Genomic DNA, 15,851 nt, shown 5'->3' on the forward strand with positions numbered 1-15,851 from the left:
TGATGTTTCTGCAGATTTCCTGTTAAGTTACAAATATAAACATCCTCTTAATCAATTTTAGAATAGCACACTACTGACGGGCAGAGTCACACAGTCAGACACTGTAGGAGGAGAGGAGAGGGTAAGAAAGAAAGAAAGAGGGAAAAAGGAGAGGGGAATGGATGGATAGAGAAACAAGGGGCAGTGTGATGATAAAGTGAGGGTAAAGAGGAGGTGAGGAAGACCCAATCCCTCTTCACACAGCCTTGATGGACAGAGCAATTACAGGAGAAAGGAAGAGAAATGAGGAGAAAGGAGGAGAGTAATGGAGTAATGGAGAGTAGAAGTGGAAATAGATGAAAAGAAGAGAGAAGAGGACAAAATAAAGGTTTTCCAGTAATCCTGTTGCTTTATTATGCTAGACAGATGTGAAAGTGGAGTTCTCTTTCAAATACTTGTTTCGATGTATCACATGGGATTCGCAATAGGTGGAACACTACAGGAAGAACTAATCACACAACGTCTACCGGAGACATGAGGTGAGTCCATCCCTCCTTATAAGGTGCCACTCGCCCGCCCACTGGTAATTCTCGCTCCCTTCCTTGCGAAGATCACTACGCTCCTCAGCATGACTTGATCCCTGTCTTCCTGCTTAATAGTTTGCAGGTGAACCCTGAGGTTAACACTGCCGAATGTAGGACCTCAGCTCTCGTCTCTTTGTGTTGAACAAGTGACCGAAATGATTTTTTTTTGCTTCATGTAGAATACACTCAGTACTTTGTTGAAGCACATTTGGCAGCGATTACAGCCTCGAGTCTTCTTGGGCATGACGCTACAAGCTTGGCACACCTGTATTTGGGATGAAATACTTCCCACTCTAATCTGAGTAAGGGAGCAAGGCCTGTCCCTCATTTTAGTAGTCCCTCGATGGCCAGGGAAACTCTGAGTAGCAGAGATCACTCTCCTGCTTTACGACGAGGCCTGGCAGCTAGCGTTACGATGGGATCTGCTGACCTAAGCAAACAAAGAGATCATCCACCCCCACCCAGATACCATGGCCCTCTGGGCCTGGCCCGTGAGAGGATTAATCTGAATGCGACAGACTTACCACTCAAAGATGTTGAGACTATCCAGAGTGCCAGAGCCCCTTCTACATGCTCACTGTATGGAAACAAGTGGCACATTTTTGAGAAGTGGTGTAACGCAGATCATTCCTTAGCAATTCTCTGTATCCAAGGATCTCTACTTTTTGCAGGACCTTTTGAACAGAGGGAAGGCTTTCTCCACGGTAAAGGTTTATTTAGCCGCTATCTTGGCCTGTCATATAGGCTTCGATAACAACCAATTCAACAGTGAAATGCTTACTTACGGGCCCTTCCCAACAATGCAGAGAGAAAAAATTGAAATAACATACAAATAAAAACACAAGGAATAAATACACAATGAGTAACGATAACTTGGCTATATACACGAAATACCAGAACCGAGTCGATGTGCAGGGGTACGAGGTAGTTGAGGTAGATATGTACATATAGGTAGGGATAAAGTGACTAGGCTTTTTACAGCACTTTGACATTTCTTTTTGTAATTAATAGTGCTATAAAAGTGTAATAAATAATTATTATTATTAGGCAACAATATAGATAACAAACAGTATCAGCAGCATATGTATAGAGGTCCTGGATGGCAGGGGGCTCGGCCCCAGCGATTTACTAGGCCGTACGCACTACCCTCTGTAGCTCCTTGCGGTCGGATGCCAAGCGGTTGTCATACCAAGCGGTGATGCACCCAGCCAGTGCATCTGTATAACTTTATGAGGATCTGTGTGCCCATGCCGAATCTTTTCAGCCTCCTGAGGGGGAAGAAGCATTGTCGTGCCTTCTTCACGACTGTATTGGTGTGTGTGGACCATGATAATTCCTTAGTGATGTGGACACCGAGGAACTTGAAGCTCTCAACCCGCTCCATTACAGCCCTGTCGATGTGGATGGGAGCGTGCTCGGCCCTCCGTTTCCTGTAGTCCATGATCAGCTCCTTTGTCTTGCTGACGTTGAGGGAGAGATTGTTGTCCTGGCACCACACTGCCAGGTCACTGACCTCCTCCCTATAGGCTGTCTCATCGTCGTCGGTGATCACGCCAACTACTGTTGTGTCGTCAGCAAACTTAATGATGGTGTTGGAGTCGTGCGCTTCCACACATTTGTGGGTGAACAGGGAGTATAGGCAGGGACTAAGCACGCCCACCTGAGGGGGCACCCATGTTGAGGGTCAACGTGGCAGATGTGTTGTGGCCTACCCTCACCACCTGGGGTCGGACGGTCAGGAAGTCCTGAGTCCAGTTGCAGAGGGAGGTATTCAGTTCCAGGGTCCTGAGCTTAGTGGTGAGCTTGTAGGTCACTACGGTGTTGAACGCTGAGCTATAGTCAATGAACAGCATTCTCACGTAAGTTTTCCTCTTGTCCAGATGGGAGAGGGCAGTGTGGAGTGCGATAGAGATTGCGTCATTTGTGGATCTGTTGGGGCGGTACCTGAATTGCAGTGGGTTCAGGATGTCTGGGATGATGATGTTTATGTGAGCCTTGACCAATCTATCAAAGCTTTTAATGGCTACCGATGTGAGTTATAGGGGGCGATAGTTATTTAGACAGGTTACCTTGGCGTTCTCGGGCACAGGGAATATCGTGGTCTGCTTGAAACATGTACTGTAAGTATTACAGACTGGGTCAGGGAGAGGTCCGGATTAGTGTCCCGCTCCTTGAAAGCGGCAACTCTAGGCTTAAGCTTAGTACGGATGTTGTAATCCATGTCTTCTGGTTGGGATATGTACGTACGGACACTGTGGGAATAACGTTGTTGGTGCACTTTTTAATGAAGCCGGATGAATCCCATAATATATTCTAGTCTGTGCTAGGGAAACAGTCCTGTAGCTTAGCGTCCGCTTCATCGGACCACCGTATTAAGTGACTCACTGGTACTTCCTGTTTGAGTTTTCGCTTATAAGCAGGAATCAGGAGGATAGAGTTATGGTCAGATTTGCCAAATTGAGGGTGTGGGAGAGCTTTGTATGCGTTTTTCTGTGTGTGGAGTAAAGGTGATCTAGGGTTTTTTCACCTCTAGTTGCACAAGTGATCTGCTGGTACAAATTAGGTTTTCCTACATTAATATCACCAGCCACAAGGATGTGAATTGTTTTGTTTGCTTATGGCCCTATACAGCTTGTTGAGTGCGGTCTTAGTGCCAGTATCAGTTTGTGGTGGTAAATAGACAGCTACGAAATATATATGAAAACTCTCTTTGTAAACGCAACATGCAACAATTTAAACTATTTTACTGAGTTACAGTTCATATAAGGAAATCAGTCAATTGAAATAAATTAATTAGTCCTTAATCTATGGATCTCACATGACTGGGCAGGGGCGCAGCCATGGCTGGACCTGGGAGGGCATAGGCCCACCCACTTGGGAGCCAGGCCCACCCACTGGGGAGCCAGGCCCAGCCAATTAGAATGAGTTTTTCCCCACAAAAGGACTTATTAAAAACAGAAATACTCCACACTTTCATCAGCTGTTCGGGTGGCTGGTCTCAGACGATCCCGCAGGTGAAGAAGCCGGATGTGGAGGTCCTGGGCTGGCGTAGTTACACGTGCTCTGTGGTTGTGAAGCTGATTGGACGTACTGCCAAATTCTCAAAAACTATGTTGGAGGCGGCTAATGGTAGAGAAATTACATTCAATTATCTGGCAACAGCTCTGGTGCACATTCCTGCAGTCAGTTGGCATGCTCCCTCAAAACTTGAGACATCTGTGGCATTGTGTTGTATGGCAAAACTGCACATTTTAGAGTGGCCTTTTATTGTCCCCAGTACAAGGTGCACCTGTGTAATGATCATGCTCACTAACAGGGATGTAAACAAATATGTGCACCAAATTTGAGAGAAATAAGCTTTTTGTGCATATGGAACATTTCTGGGATCTTTTATTTCAGCTCATAAAACATGGGACCAACACTTTACATGTGTTAATATTTTTGCTCAGTATATAATGGTCTGAGGTTTATCATGAGGTATTCTAACTCAGGCTAGCGAAACCTAGAGACTTCCTTAACATTAGAGATCGCGTATCAGCTGTTTTTAACAAAGAAACACACAACTCCCCCCTTAACCTTACCCGAAGCTACCGTTCGGTGTTGATGATGCATAGAAAAACCAGCTAGATGTACAGTGCCTCCAGAAAGCATTCACACCCCTTGACTTTTTTCACATTTTACAGCCTGAATTTAAAATGGATTAAATTGAGATTTTCTTGTCACTGGCCTACACACAATACCCCATAATGTCAAAGTGGAATTATGTTTTTCAAAATTTTTACAAATTAATTACAAATGAAAAGCTGAAATGTCTTGTGTCAATAAGTAGTCAACTCCTTTGTTATGGCATGCCTAAATAAGTTCAGGAGTACAAATGTGCTTAACGAGTCACATAATAAATTGCATGGACTCTGTGTGCAAAAATAGTATTTAACATGATTTTTCAATGACTACCTCGTCTCTGTACCCCACACATACAATTATCTGTAAGTCCCTCAGTCAAGCAGTGAATTTCAAACAGAAATTCAACCACAAAGACCAGGGAGATTTTCCAATGACTCGCAAAGAAGGGCACCTATTGGTAGATGGGTAAAAATAAACAACGAACATTGAATATTCCTTTGAGCATGGTGGTTATTAATTACACTTTGGATGGTGCATCAATACACCCAGTCCCTACAAAGATACAGGCGTTGCCGGAGAGGAAGGAGAGGAAGGAATTCACTCTGGGATTTCACCATGAGGCCAATGGTGACCTTACAACAGTTACAGAGTTTAATGGATGTAATGGGAGAAAACTGAGGATGGATCAACAACATTGTAGTTACTCCACTATATTAACCTAATTGACAGAGTGAAATCTGGCTCAGTCCGCTTTCCAATAGACACTGGGAGATGAATTCACCTTTCAGTAGGAGAATAACATAAAACACAAGGCCAAATCTACACTGAAGTTGCTTACCAAGAAGACATTGAATGTTCCTGAGTGGCCAAGTTACAGTTTTGACTAGAACATCTATGGCAAGACCTGAACGTGGTTGTCTAGCAATGATCAACAACCAATTTGACAGAGCTTAAATAATTCTGAAAATAATAATGGGCAAATGTTGCACAATCCAGGTGTGGAAAGCTCTTAGCGACTTACCTAGAAAGACTCACAACTGTAATCGATGCCGAAGGTGCTTCTATAAAGTGTAAATATTTATGTAATTTAGATATTTCTGTATTTCATTGTCAATAAATGTGCAAACATTTCTAAAATCATGTTTTCACTTTGTCATTATGGGGTATTGTGTGTAGATGGGTGAGAAAAAAGTATGCACTGCTCAAAAAAATAAAGGGAACACTTAAACAACACATCCTAGATCTGAATGAATGAAATAATCTTATTAAATACTTTTTTCTTTACATAGTTGAATGTGCTGACAACAAAATCACACAAAAATGATCAATGGAAATCAAATTTATCAACCCATGAAGGTCTGGATTTGGAGTCACCTTCAAAATTAAAGTGGAAAACCACACTACAGGCTGATCCAACTTTGATGTAATGTCCTTAAAACAAGTCAAAATGAGGCTCAGTAGTGTGTGTGGCCTCCACGTGCCTGTATGACCTCCCTACAATGCCTGGGCATGCTCCTGATGAGATGGCGGATGGTCTCCTGAGGGATCTCCTCCCAGACCTGGACTAAAGCATCTGCCAACTCCTGGACAGTCTATGGCGCAACGTGGCGTTGGTGGATGGAGCGAGACATGATGTCCCAGATGTGCTCAATTGGATTCAGGTCTGGGGAACGGGCGGGCCAGTCCATAGCATCAATGCCTTCCTCTTGCAAGAACTGCTGACACACTCCAGCCACATGAGGTCTAGCATTGTCTTGCATTAGGAGGAACCCAGGGCCAACCGCACCAGCATATGGTCTCACAAGGGTTCTGATGATCTCATCTCGGTACCTAATGGCAGTCAGGCTACCTCTGGCGAGCATATGAAGGGCTGTGCGGCCCCCCAAAGAAATGCCACCCCACACCATGACTGACCCACCGCCAAACCGGTCATGCTGGAGGATGTTGCAGGCAGCAGAACGTTTTCCACGGCGTCTCCAGACTCTGTCACGTCTGTCACATGTGCTCAGTGTGAACCTGCTTTCATCTGTGAAGAGCACAGGGCGCCAGTGGCGAATTTGCCAATCTTGGTGTTCTCTGGCAAATGCCAAACGTCCTGCACGGTGTTGGGCTGTAAGCACAACCCCCACCTGTGGACGTCGGGCCCTCATACCACCCTCATGGAGTCTGTTTCTGACCGTTTGAGCAGACACATGCATATTTGTGGCCTGCTGGAGGTCATTTTGCAGGGCTCTGGCAGTGCTCCTCCTGCTCCTCCTTGCACAAAGGCGGAGGTAGCGGTCCTGCTGCTGGGTTGTTGCCTTCCTACGGCCTCCTCCACGTCTCCTGATGTACTGGCCTGTCTCCTGGTAGCGCCTCCATGCTCTGGACACTACGCTGACAGACACAGCAAACCTTCTTGCCACAGCTCGCATTGATGTGCCATCCTGGATGAGCTGCACTACCTGAGCCACTTGTGTGGGTTGTAGACTCCGTCTCATGCTACCACTAGAGTGAAAGCACCGCCAGCATTCAAAAGTGACCAAAACATCAGCCAGGAAGCATAGGAACTGAGAAGTGGTCTGTGGTCACCACCTGCAGAACCACTTCTTTATTGGGGGTGTCTTGCTAATTGCCTATAATTTCCACCTGTTGTCTGTTCCATTTGCACAACAGCATGTGAAATGTATTGTCAATCAGTGTTGCTTCCTAAGTGGACAGTTTGATTTCACAGAAGTGTGATTGACTTGGAGTTACATTGTGTTGTTTAAGTGTTCCCTTTATTTTTTGAGCAGTGTATATTGCATCCATTTTGAATTCCGACTGTAACACAACAAAGTGTGGAATAAGTCAAGGGGTATGAATACTTTCTGAAGACACTGTATATTATCCATGTCTTTCTTCAGCCACGACTCTGAGAAATATAGGATATTATAGTTCTTCAGGTTCCGTTGATAGGATAGTCTCAAACAGAGCTCATCCAGTTTGTTCTCTAGTGATTGTACATTCGCCAATAGAATGGAGGGTGAAGGCGGTTTATTTACTTGTCGACCTAGTCTCATCAGGGAGCCTCTCTTGAACCGTCTCTTCCTCTTTCGAGTCCTGGGGATTAGCAGTACAACCACAGCCGCTGACTCGTTGAAGTAGAAATCTTCATCCGAATCAAGCTTAGTGATCGCTGTTCTATCCATCTCTGCAGCGCCACCTTTCAAAAGGCACAGTAGGGAAGCACCCTCTTATGTCATTTTATGAAGGGAGTGTGTCGCTTACGTCCAGTCTCCATGCCTTTAGCCACATCCTGGGACCTGTCTATTGTGCTTGAGGCTATTTCACAGCAGCCTTTTGAGCCGCTGGAAAGCATGGAGATTAAATATCTCTCCTTTAAAACATATTTACTGTTTGCCCTTACCTCTGCAAAGCGAGTGAGTGAGCTGCATGCACTGTCAGTCCACCATCTGTGCTCACAGTTTGCCCCGGAGTTATCCCAGGTAGCTTTGTCACCTAAACCCGCCTTTATGCCTAAGGTCAGCGATAATTATAATTGTCTCGCCTTAGAGCTTGTGGCTTTCCACCCGCCACCCTTCACTTCCACGGTAGAATAATGTCTCCACCGTTTGTGTCCAGTATACACTTTACAAATTTACTTAGATAGAACGAAAGCATTACGCAAGTGCGACCAACTCTTCAATTTTCTTGGGCTCCCCCCTGCAAGGGTGGGCCCATCTCTCGTCAACAGCTATACCATTGGATAGTGGAGGCTATTATATTGGTTTATAATAGCAAGGGTTTACAGCCCCCGGAGGCCTTGCAGGGCTCATTCCACCAGAGGTATGGCACTGGGCACTATTCAAAGGCATCTCCTTACAAGAGATTTGTGATGCGGCATGTTGGGCTACCCCTCATACTTTGATTAGTTTTTACCGACTGGATGTCACTGCACCTTTGTTGGCACATACTGTCCTCAGTGTTGGAGGCTCTGAGGGATGATACTGTTGGAAGACTACCCTGGCTTTGGAGAGCATAGCTGTGATACCGGAGTTGGTCATATCCCATAAGTGATACATCGAAACGAGGATTTGAAGGAGAACTCAAGGTTACTTTTGTAACCCTGGTTCACTGATAATAGAGAGCACTAGTAATGGCATATTTTTGTAGGCACTAACTCTGCTATGTCTCGTTGGCCAAAGCCTATGGGGAAATGAATGGGTTATTTGGTGGGTTTTTGGATAAATGCTGAAAATAAGGTTTGTGGTAAACACAGCCTTAGGAGATCATACGTTTTGAGATCATCTTCATCAGCTAATGTCTATTTTTACCGCATTTCTGTACTCGCAGGGAAGAGAGAATAACCAGTGGGCGGGCGCCTTATAAAGAGGCCGCGGCTCACCTCATTCGCCACTCGACTTGTCTGTCTCCAACAGACGACGTGTGATTTGTTCTTCCTGTAATTATCCGCCTATCGCGAATCCCATAAGTGATCTCACTCATATTATCTGAGAACCGGGGTTACATAAGTAACCTTGTTTAGAAGACTGGTGGAAGTACAGTCTAAATGGTCTGTCTGTCTGTCTGTCTGTCTGTCTGTCTGTCTGTCTGTCTGTCTGTCTGTCTGTCTGTCTGTCTGTCTGTCTGTCTGTCTGTCTGTCTGTCTGTCTGTATCTATTTGTCTGTCTGGGGGTGGTTTCTCTGAGCATTTGTTTGATCTGACTCTATAGATCTATAGGTCAGTGTTTCACTGCTCTCCTGTCCTCTTCAACCACAATGATACTCATAGCCTCATGCAAGCACATGCATGCACATAAACACACAACTTGCTAGCACAGGTGATCTCTGTGGGAGTTATTGACATTACATACAGAGGAGGCAGTGATATATCCATCATTTATATTAATGTGTGTGTGTGTGTGTGGTTGGAAAGGTAAATATGCAGAAGTATGCAGTTCTAGAGGATGACATGTAGTGGGAGGGAGGTATGAAGGGCTGAAGAGTAAGAATATGAAGGATTATGAGAATGAGAAAGGACAAAGGAAGAAAGAGGAAAGGGAGAGAGAGAGTGAGAGAGGTAGAGAGAGAGTGAGAGAGGGAGAGAGAGAGCAAAAGTGAATGTGAGAAAGAGAAAGGGGTTGGAGCGAGAGAGCAAGAGAAAGTGGTTGGAGCGCAAGAGAGAGAGAGAGAGAGAGAGAGAGAGAGAGAGAGAGAGAGAGAGAGAGAGAGAGAGAGAGAGAGAGAGAGAGAGAGAGAGAGAGAAACAAGGCTCTTGGGAGTTGGGTTGATTGTCTTTGCTGGAGTTGAGTGGTTGAGCAGTGTAGAACACTGAGAAGTTACTGGAAGGCAGCTAGGGTCTTGAACCTCCATTCAGCCTCCACTGAGAGAACAGAACCACACAAGCACGCACAAATACAGTACCAGTCAAAAGTTTGGACACACCTACTCATTCCAGAGTGTGCAAAGCTGTCATCAAGGCTAAGGGTGGCTGTTTGAAGAATCTGAAATATAAAATATATTTTGATTTGTTGAACACTTTTTTGATTACTACATGATTCCTTATGTGTTATTTCATAGTTTTGATATCTTCAATTTTATTATACAATGTAAAAAAATAGTAAAAATAAAGAAAAAAACTTAAATGAGTAGGTGTGTCCAAACTTTTTACTGGTAGTGTACATGCACACACACACTTGCAAACACACATACGCACATACAAAAACAAACAAATAACCTGTGAATCTTCTCTCCCACTCCTCTCTTTGTGTCTTTCTCTCGCTGACTTAATTTGCAACAAATACAAACACTCTCTTGTTAATCGTCTCGCTCTGCTAACTCAGTTGGCTAGTTTACTGCAAGCTGGGTATCTGTCTGACAGATATTGTTGCTGTTTCACTTGTCTCACAGCAATGGTTCCCTTACAAACCCTGTTTTTATTGGCAGACAGTTTCACATTAAACAGGATATCAATTCCACAGCAGCCGGATGTAATCAGTTTTCAGTTTCAGAACCCCAGCTGCTAGAGGTGAAGGATCATGGGTAGAGAGGTGCACTCTGGGATCAAATTGCAGTGTAGCGTGTCGGAAATAATCTTATCAAAAGATTATTCCTAATGAGCTGTGATGTCATTACCAATTAACCTTCTGATCGGGCTAATCTGATTAAGGAATGACATAATATGGAATTATGAAAATGGGAGATTATTATAAGTGGATAAAGCATCATTTCGCTAGGATCTTCCACAACAGTCAATTCTAAACCACAGTTTTGTTCTATGTACCCTTGTGCCTCTTAAAAGCTGCTTCACACAGACACACACACACACTGACTGGTCAGAAGGTTCTTGTGGTGTCACTGCCAAGTCATCTCTACCGGCGCCTAAGTCTGCTGTTAATGAGTGGGCTGGCGGGACACACAGACTCTGAGGTGACGTGTGTGTGTGTGTGTGTGTGTGTATGTTCACGTGTTTATGTGTGTGTGTGTCATATCATCTTAGCTAATTTGTCATAATGACTCTATAACAACTAAACATACTGTATCCTTTAATGAACATCATTAAAGCACACTGCTCTCCTCTCCTCCCCGTCCACACTCCTCTCCTCTCTTTTCTATTTCTCTCTCCATCTAGATAAATGGAACTCAAGTATCTTCAGTGCGTCAGCCACATAGAACCCAATATTAGACCTAGCTTATACAACAATGTGATGTTTCCCCATATCTCAGGCTACTGCTGCTATTCTGATGTCTTTGACGTTTTGCTTTTGAAGAGCTGAATGTTGCACAATAACCTGACTCACGTCTAAAATAAGTAATACAACAGGAAACAATCTATACGAGCTACTTCTAAGAGTTGCACCAAATCCACTGGATCTACTAGTCAAGGTCTCGTTAGGTAACCATATGTGTAGGTAGAGGTCCAAATAACTTCCTATCCAGTTTCAGTTGTATGAGTGGTCTGCAGAGTACAGTAGGTCTATATTTGTCATAATCCATTTTACAGTACGACTGATGTATCTAAATGCATTGAAATTAGAACAACCAATTAATAATCTAGGTATCAAGTGGCCATGGCGTGAAATGTACGGTGTGGGCAATGTTCCCTCTAAGCTGTGCGTGGAGAAGCACTCAACTTTTTAGAGTTTTCCCCTTTAGTTAACATTATCAACATTTCGCTCTGCTGTGGGAATTGTGCTCGAATCAATGCAATATTAGCCACTTTCAATGTAACATAACGAAACAAAACGAACTATGCAAGACTTAGTATGCAAAACTAACTGTGCAAGAAATGTTATTGTAGGCAGAGCGCATCGGAGAAGGATTCTATTGCATTGACAGGCACGATTCAGGCCAGTATTCTACACAGACCGGTGCACTATAACCAATCAGAGCTGGAGTAGGGCTATACGCAAATAGCAATTGCCATATATGGATCTGTACCATTCACTTTGAACTGGACTGTGTTTACAGCATGAGCGGTCGCGAGTAGATGCGCTTGTTTTGAGATCAAAGTGAGAGCTGTATGTAGCCACCTGTGCACATTTGTTCATATTCTTTGCTAGTTAGTGAGTTATTAGCCCAGTGATAGCTAATTTCTAGTCAACAATGGGGGAGTGGTTGCTTCCTACAAGAGCACAAAATGTGTGCATTTCTAGGCATCTTTGAAAAGCAAGTCAGGTAAAGAGCTTTTTTATGTCTTAAAGGGGCAGTGTTGTTTTTTGAGACTGTCTTGAATAAGCTATGTAGCCAATAGGCAGAGGGTAGCATAATTTGTCTGATTCTCTGTAATAATGGTTTGGGGGTAATAATGAATTTTAATTTGTAATGTGGTTTCTTGCATCAAACATCACATCATTTTCAGTCACCTCCTTATCTGAAGGACAAGTGGATGAACAGGTTAATGTCAAGCCCTGTGTTGTGATACAAAAATTAAAAAGTTATTATTGGATATTATTCATGCTAATCAGATAGGTTTTTTACATGGACGATACATTGGAGATAATATAAGACAAGTACTGGAAACAATAAAAGACTATGAAAAATCTGGGAAACCATGCCTGGTATTCATAGCTGACTTTGAAAAGGCTTTTGATAAAGAACGACTGGAATTTATATATAAATGCCTGGAATATTTCAATTTTGGAGAATCTCTTATACAATGGGTTAAAGTTATGTATAGTAACCCTAGGTGTAAAACAGTAAATAATGGCTACTTCTCAGAAAGTATTAAACTGTCAAGAGGAGTAAAACAAGGTTGTCCACTATCGGCATTTCTATTTATTATGGCCATCGAAATGTTAACTATTACAATCAGATCCAACCATAATATCAAGGGGCTAGAAATCCAGGGCTTAAAAACAAAGGTGTAATTTTACGCTGATGATTCATGTTTTCTTTTAAATACACAATTTGGATCCATCCACAGCCTCATAGAGGATCTAGACATTTTTTTCTGTGTAGTATATTACGTATTGGATCACTAAAAAATACAACTTTTACATAACCGTGTAGTTTACCAATAAAATCGTCTGACGGTGAAGTGGACATACTCGGAATTCATATCCCGAAAGAAAGAAATGATCTCACTACAATACATTTTAATAGAAAGTTAGCAAAAATAGATAAGATCTTGCAACCATGAAAAGCTAAATACCTCTGTATTTCTGGAAAAATCGCCCTGATTAACTCTTTAGTCATATCCCAGTTTGCTTATTAGCTTATGGCCTTGCCTACAACTAGCAACTTTTTTTCTAAATTATACAAGCAAAGAATATTCCATTTTATTTGGAACGGCAAGCCAGACAAAATTAAACGGGCCTATTTATATAATGAATATGAATTCGGAGGGCAGAAATGATTAAATGTGAAAGAATTAGACCTATCACTAAAGGCTTCAGTCATACAAAAGTTATACTTAAATCCGAACTGGTTCTCTAGCAGATTAGTAAGAATGTCTCATCCCTTGTTCAAGATTGGCCTTTTTCCCTTTATTCAGATTACAACCTCTCACATACGGTTATTTGAAAATGAAATAATCTCAAAAATATCACTATTTTTAAAACGAGTAATAGAAAGTTTGTTGCAATTTCAGTTTAATCCACCAGAAAAGACAGAACAAATATTACAACAAATATTGTGGTTAATAAGTTAAATTAGTAATTTAGTTAAAGTATTTAGTCAGCCACCAATTGTGCAAGTTCTCCCACTTAAAAAGATGAGAGAGGCCTGTAATTTTCATCATAGGTACACGTCAACTATGACAGACAAAATGAGGGAAAAAAATCCAGAAAATCACATTGTAGGATTTTTTAATGAATTTATTTGCAAATTATGGTGGAAAATAAGTATTTGGTCAATAACAAAAGTTTCTCAATACTTTGTTATATACCCTTTGTTGGCAATGACACAGGTCAAATGTTTTCTGTAAGTCTTCACAAGGTTTTCACACACTGTTGCTGGTATTTTGGCCCATTCCTCCATGCAGATCTCCTCTAGAGCAGTGATGTTTTGGGGCTGTCGCTGGGCAACACAGACTTTCAACTCCCTCCAAAGATTTTCTATGGGGTTGAGATCTGGAGACTGGCTAGGCCACTCCAGGACCTTGAAATGCTTCTTACGAAGCCACTCCTTCGTTGCCCGGGCGGTGTGTTTGGGATCATTGTCATGCTGAAAGACCCAGCCACGTTTCATCTTCAATGCCCTTGCTGATGGAAGGAGGTTTTCACTCAAAATCTCACGATACATGGCCCCATTCATTCTTTCCTTTACACAGATCAGTTGTCCTGGTCCCTTTGCAGAAAAACAGCCCCAAAGCATGATGTTTCCACCCCCCATGCTTCACAGTAGGTATGGTGTTCTTTGGATGCAACTCAGCATTCTTTGTCCTCCAAACACGACGAGTTGAGTTTTTACCAAAAAGTTCTATTTTGGTTTCATCTGACCATATGACATTCTCCCAATCCTCTTCTGGATCATCCAAATGCACTCTAGCAAACTTCAGACGGGCCTGGACATGTACTGGCTTAAGCAGGGGGACACGTCTGGCACTGCAGGATTTGAGTCCCTGGCGGCGTAGTGTGTTACTGATGGTAGGCTTTGTTACTTTGGTCCCAGCTCTCTGCAGGTCATTCACTAGGTCCCCCCGTGTGGTTCTGGGATTTTTGCTCACCGTTCTTGTGATCATTTTGACCCCACGGGGTGAGATCTTGCGTGGAGCCCCAGATCGAGGGAGATTATCAGTGGTCTTGTATGTCTTCCATTTCCTAATAATTGCTCCCACAGTTGATTTCTTCAAACCAAGCTGCTTACCTATTGCAGATTCAGTCTTCCCAGCCTGGTGCAGGTCTACAATTTTGTTTCTGGTGTCCTTTGACAGCTCTTTGGTCTTGGCCATAGTAGAGTTTGGAGTGTGACTGTTTGAGGTTGTGGACAGGTGTCTTTTATACTGATAACAAGTTCAAACAGGTGCCATTACAGTTTTTTTCCAAATGCTTACACACGTTTTCAAAACTATGTCGCCTTTTTTCAAAACTCTTAACACAATTCCCAAAACTGCACACACAAAATGCAAAATGCCTCACATCTCCTTCAAAATGTAACACTGCATTCAAAATGCCATAAACACATGTCAGAATGAAGCATTTGCATCAAATGGCAAACACTACTTTCATAATAGTACATTTTTGGATATACCATGTAAACACTGTTGTTCTAAATCTAAAGCTCTTTGGTCTTTCATAGGCTTATATCTACATTTCAATACAATGTTCTACAGTGAAAGTAATCTGCTGAGAGGGGTAACAAGTACACTGTAAACACCAATGCAATGTAGAAACAGAAAATATTTATTAGGCCAAACATTACTGTTGTATACAGCAGCATACAACAAAACCATAAACATATGTAAACCAATGTCACGCCCTGGCTCTGGGACTCTGTTATGTTGAGCCAGGGTGTGTTGTTTCTTTGTGTTTTGTGTGCTAGGGTGATATTCTAGTTCATTTGTTTCTATGTTGGCTGGTGTGGTTCTCAATCAGAGGCAACGTGAATCAGCTGTTGCTTGTTGTCTCTGATTGGGAACCATACTTAGGCAGCCTGTTTTCCACAGTGTGTTGTGGGATCTTGTTCCGTATGGTTTGTATTGTAACCAAGGACTTCACGTTTCGTATCATTTGTTGTTTTGTTTCGTGTGATCATTCAAAAATAAAGTATGTTCACATTCCACGCTGCGCATTGGTCCACTTCTCAAGACGATTGTGACAGAAGATCCCACCTTAACTGGACCAAGCAGCGTGTCCAGGAGCCAACGCCAGAGAGGACTCTAACGAACATCAACCTCGACTGGGTCAAGCCGCGGGAGGAGGAGAGAGGCTGGACTTGGGAGCAGAGGAGCAAGAGTCTGGCGAGAGCCATGGAGGCCTGGCCCACGGGGAGGAGACATGCCCAGAACATTTTTAGGGGGGGGCTCACGCCGTGGATGACGGGGCAGCAGGAGGCCGCCAGGTTACGGGAGTCACTGGTCACCAGGGGGAAGGAGGATGTAGAGGCACGGCAAGAGGTACTGGGGTGTGTTGCCAGTCCGGTCCGGCCCGTTCCTGATCCCCGCGTAGGGCCAGTGGTGTGTGTCCCCAGTACGGTCCGGCTTGTTCCTGTCCCTCGCACCGAGCCTGTGGTGCACGTCGCCAGCCCGGTCCGGCATGTTCC

The sequence above is a fragment of the Coregonus clupeaformis genome, chromosome 27 (assembly GCF_020615455.1).
Source record: "Coregonus clupeaformis isolate EN_2021a chromosome 27, ASM2061545v1, whole genome shotgun sequence".
NCBI lineage: Eukaryota > Metazoa > Chordata > Actinopteri > Salmoniformes > Salmonidae > Coregonus > Coregonus clupeaformis.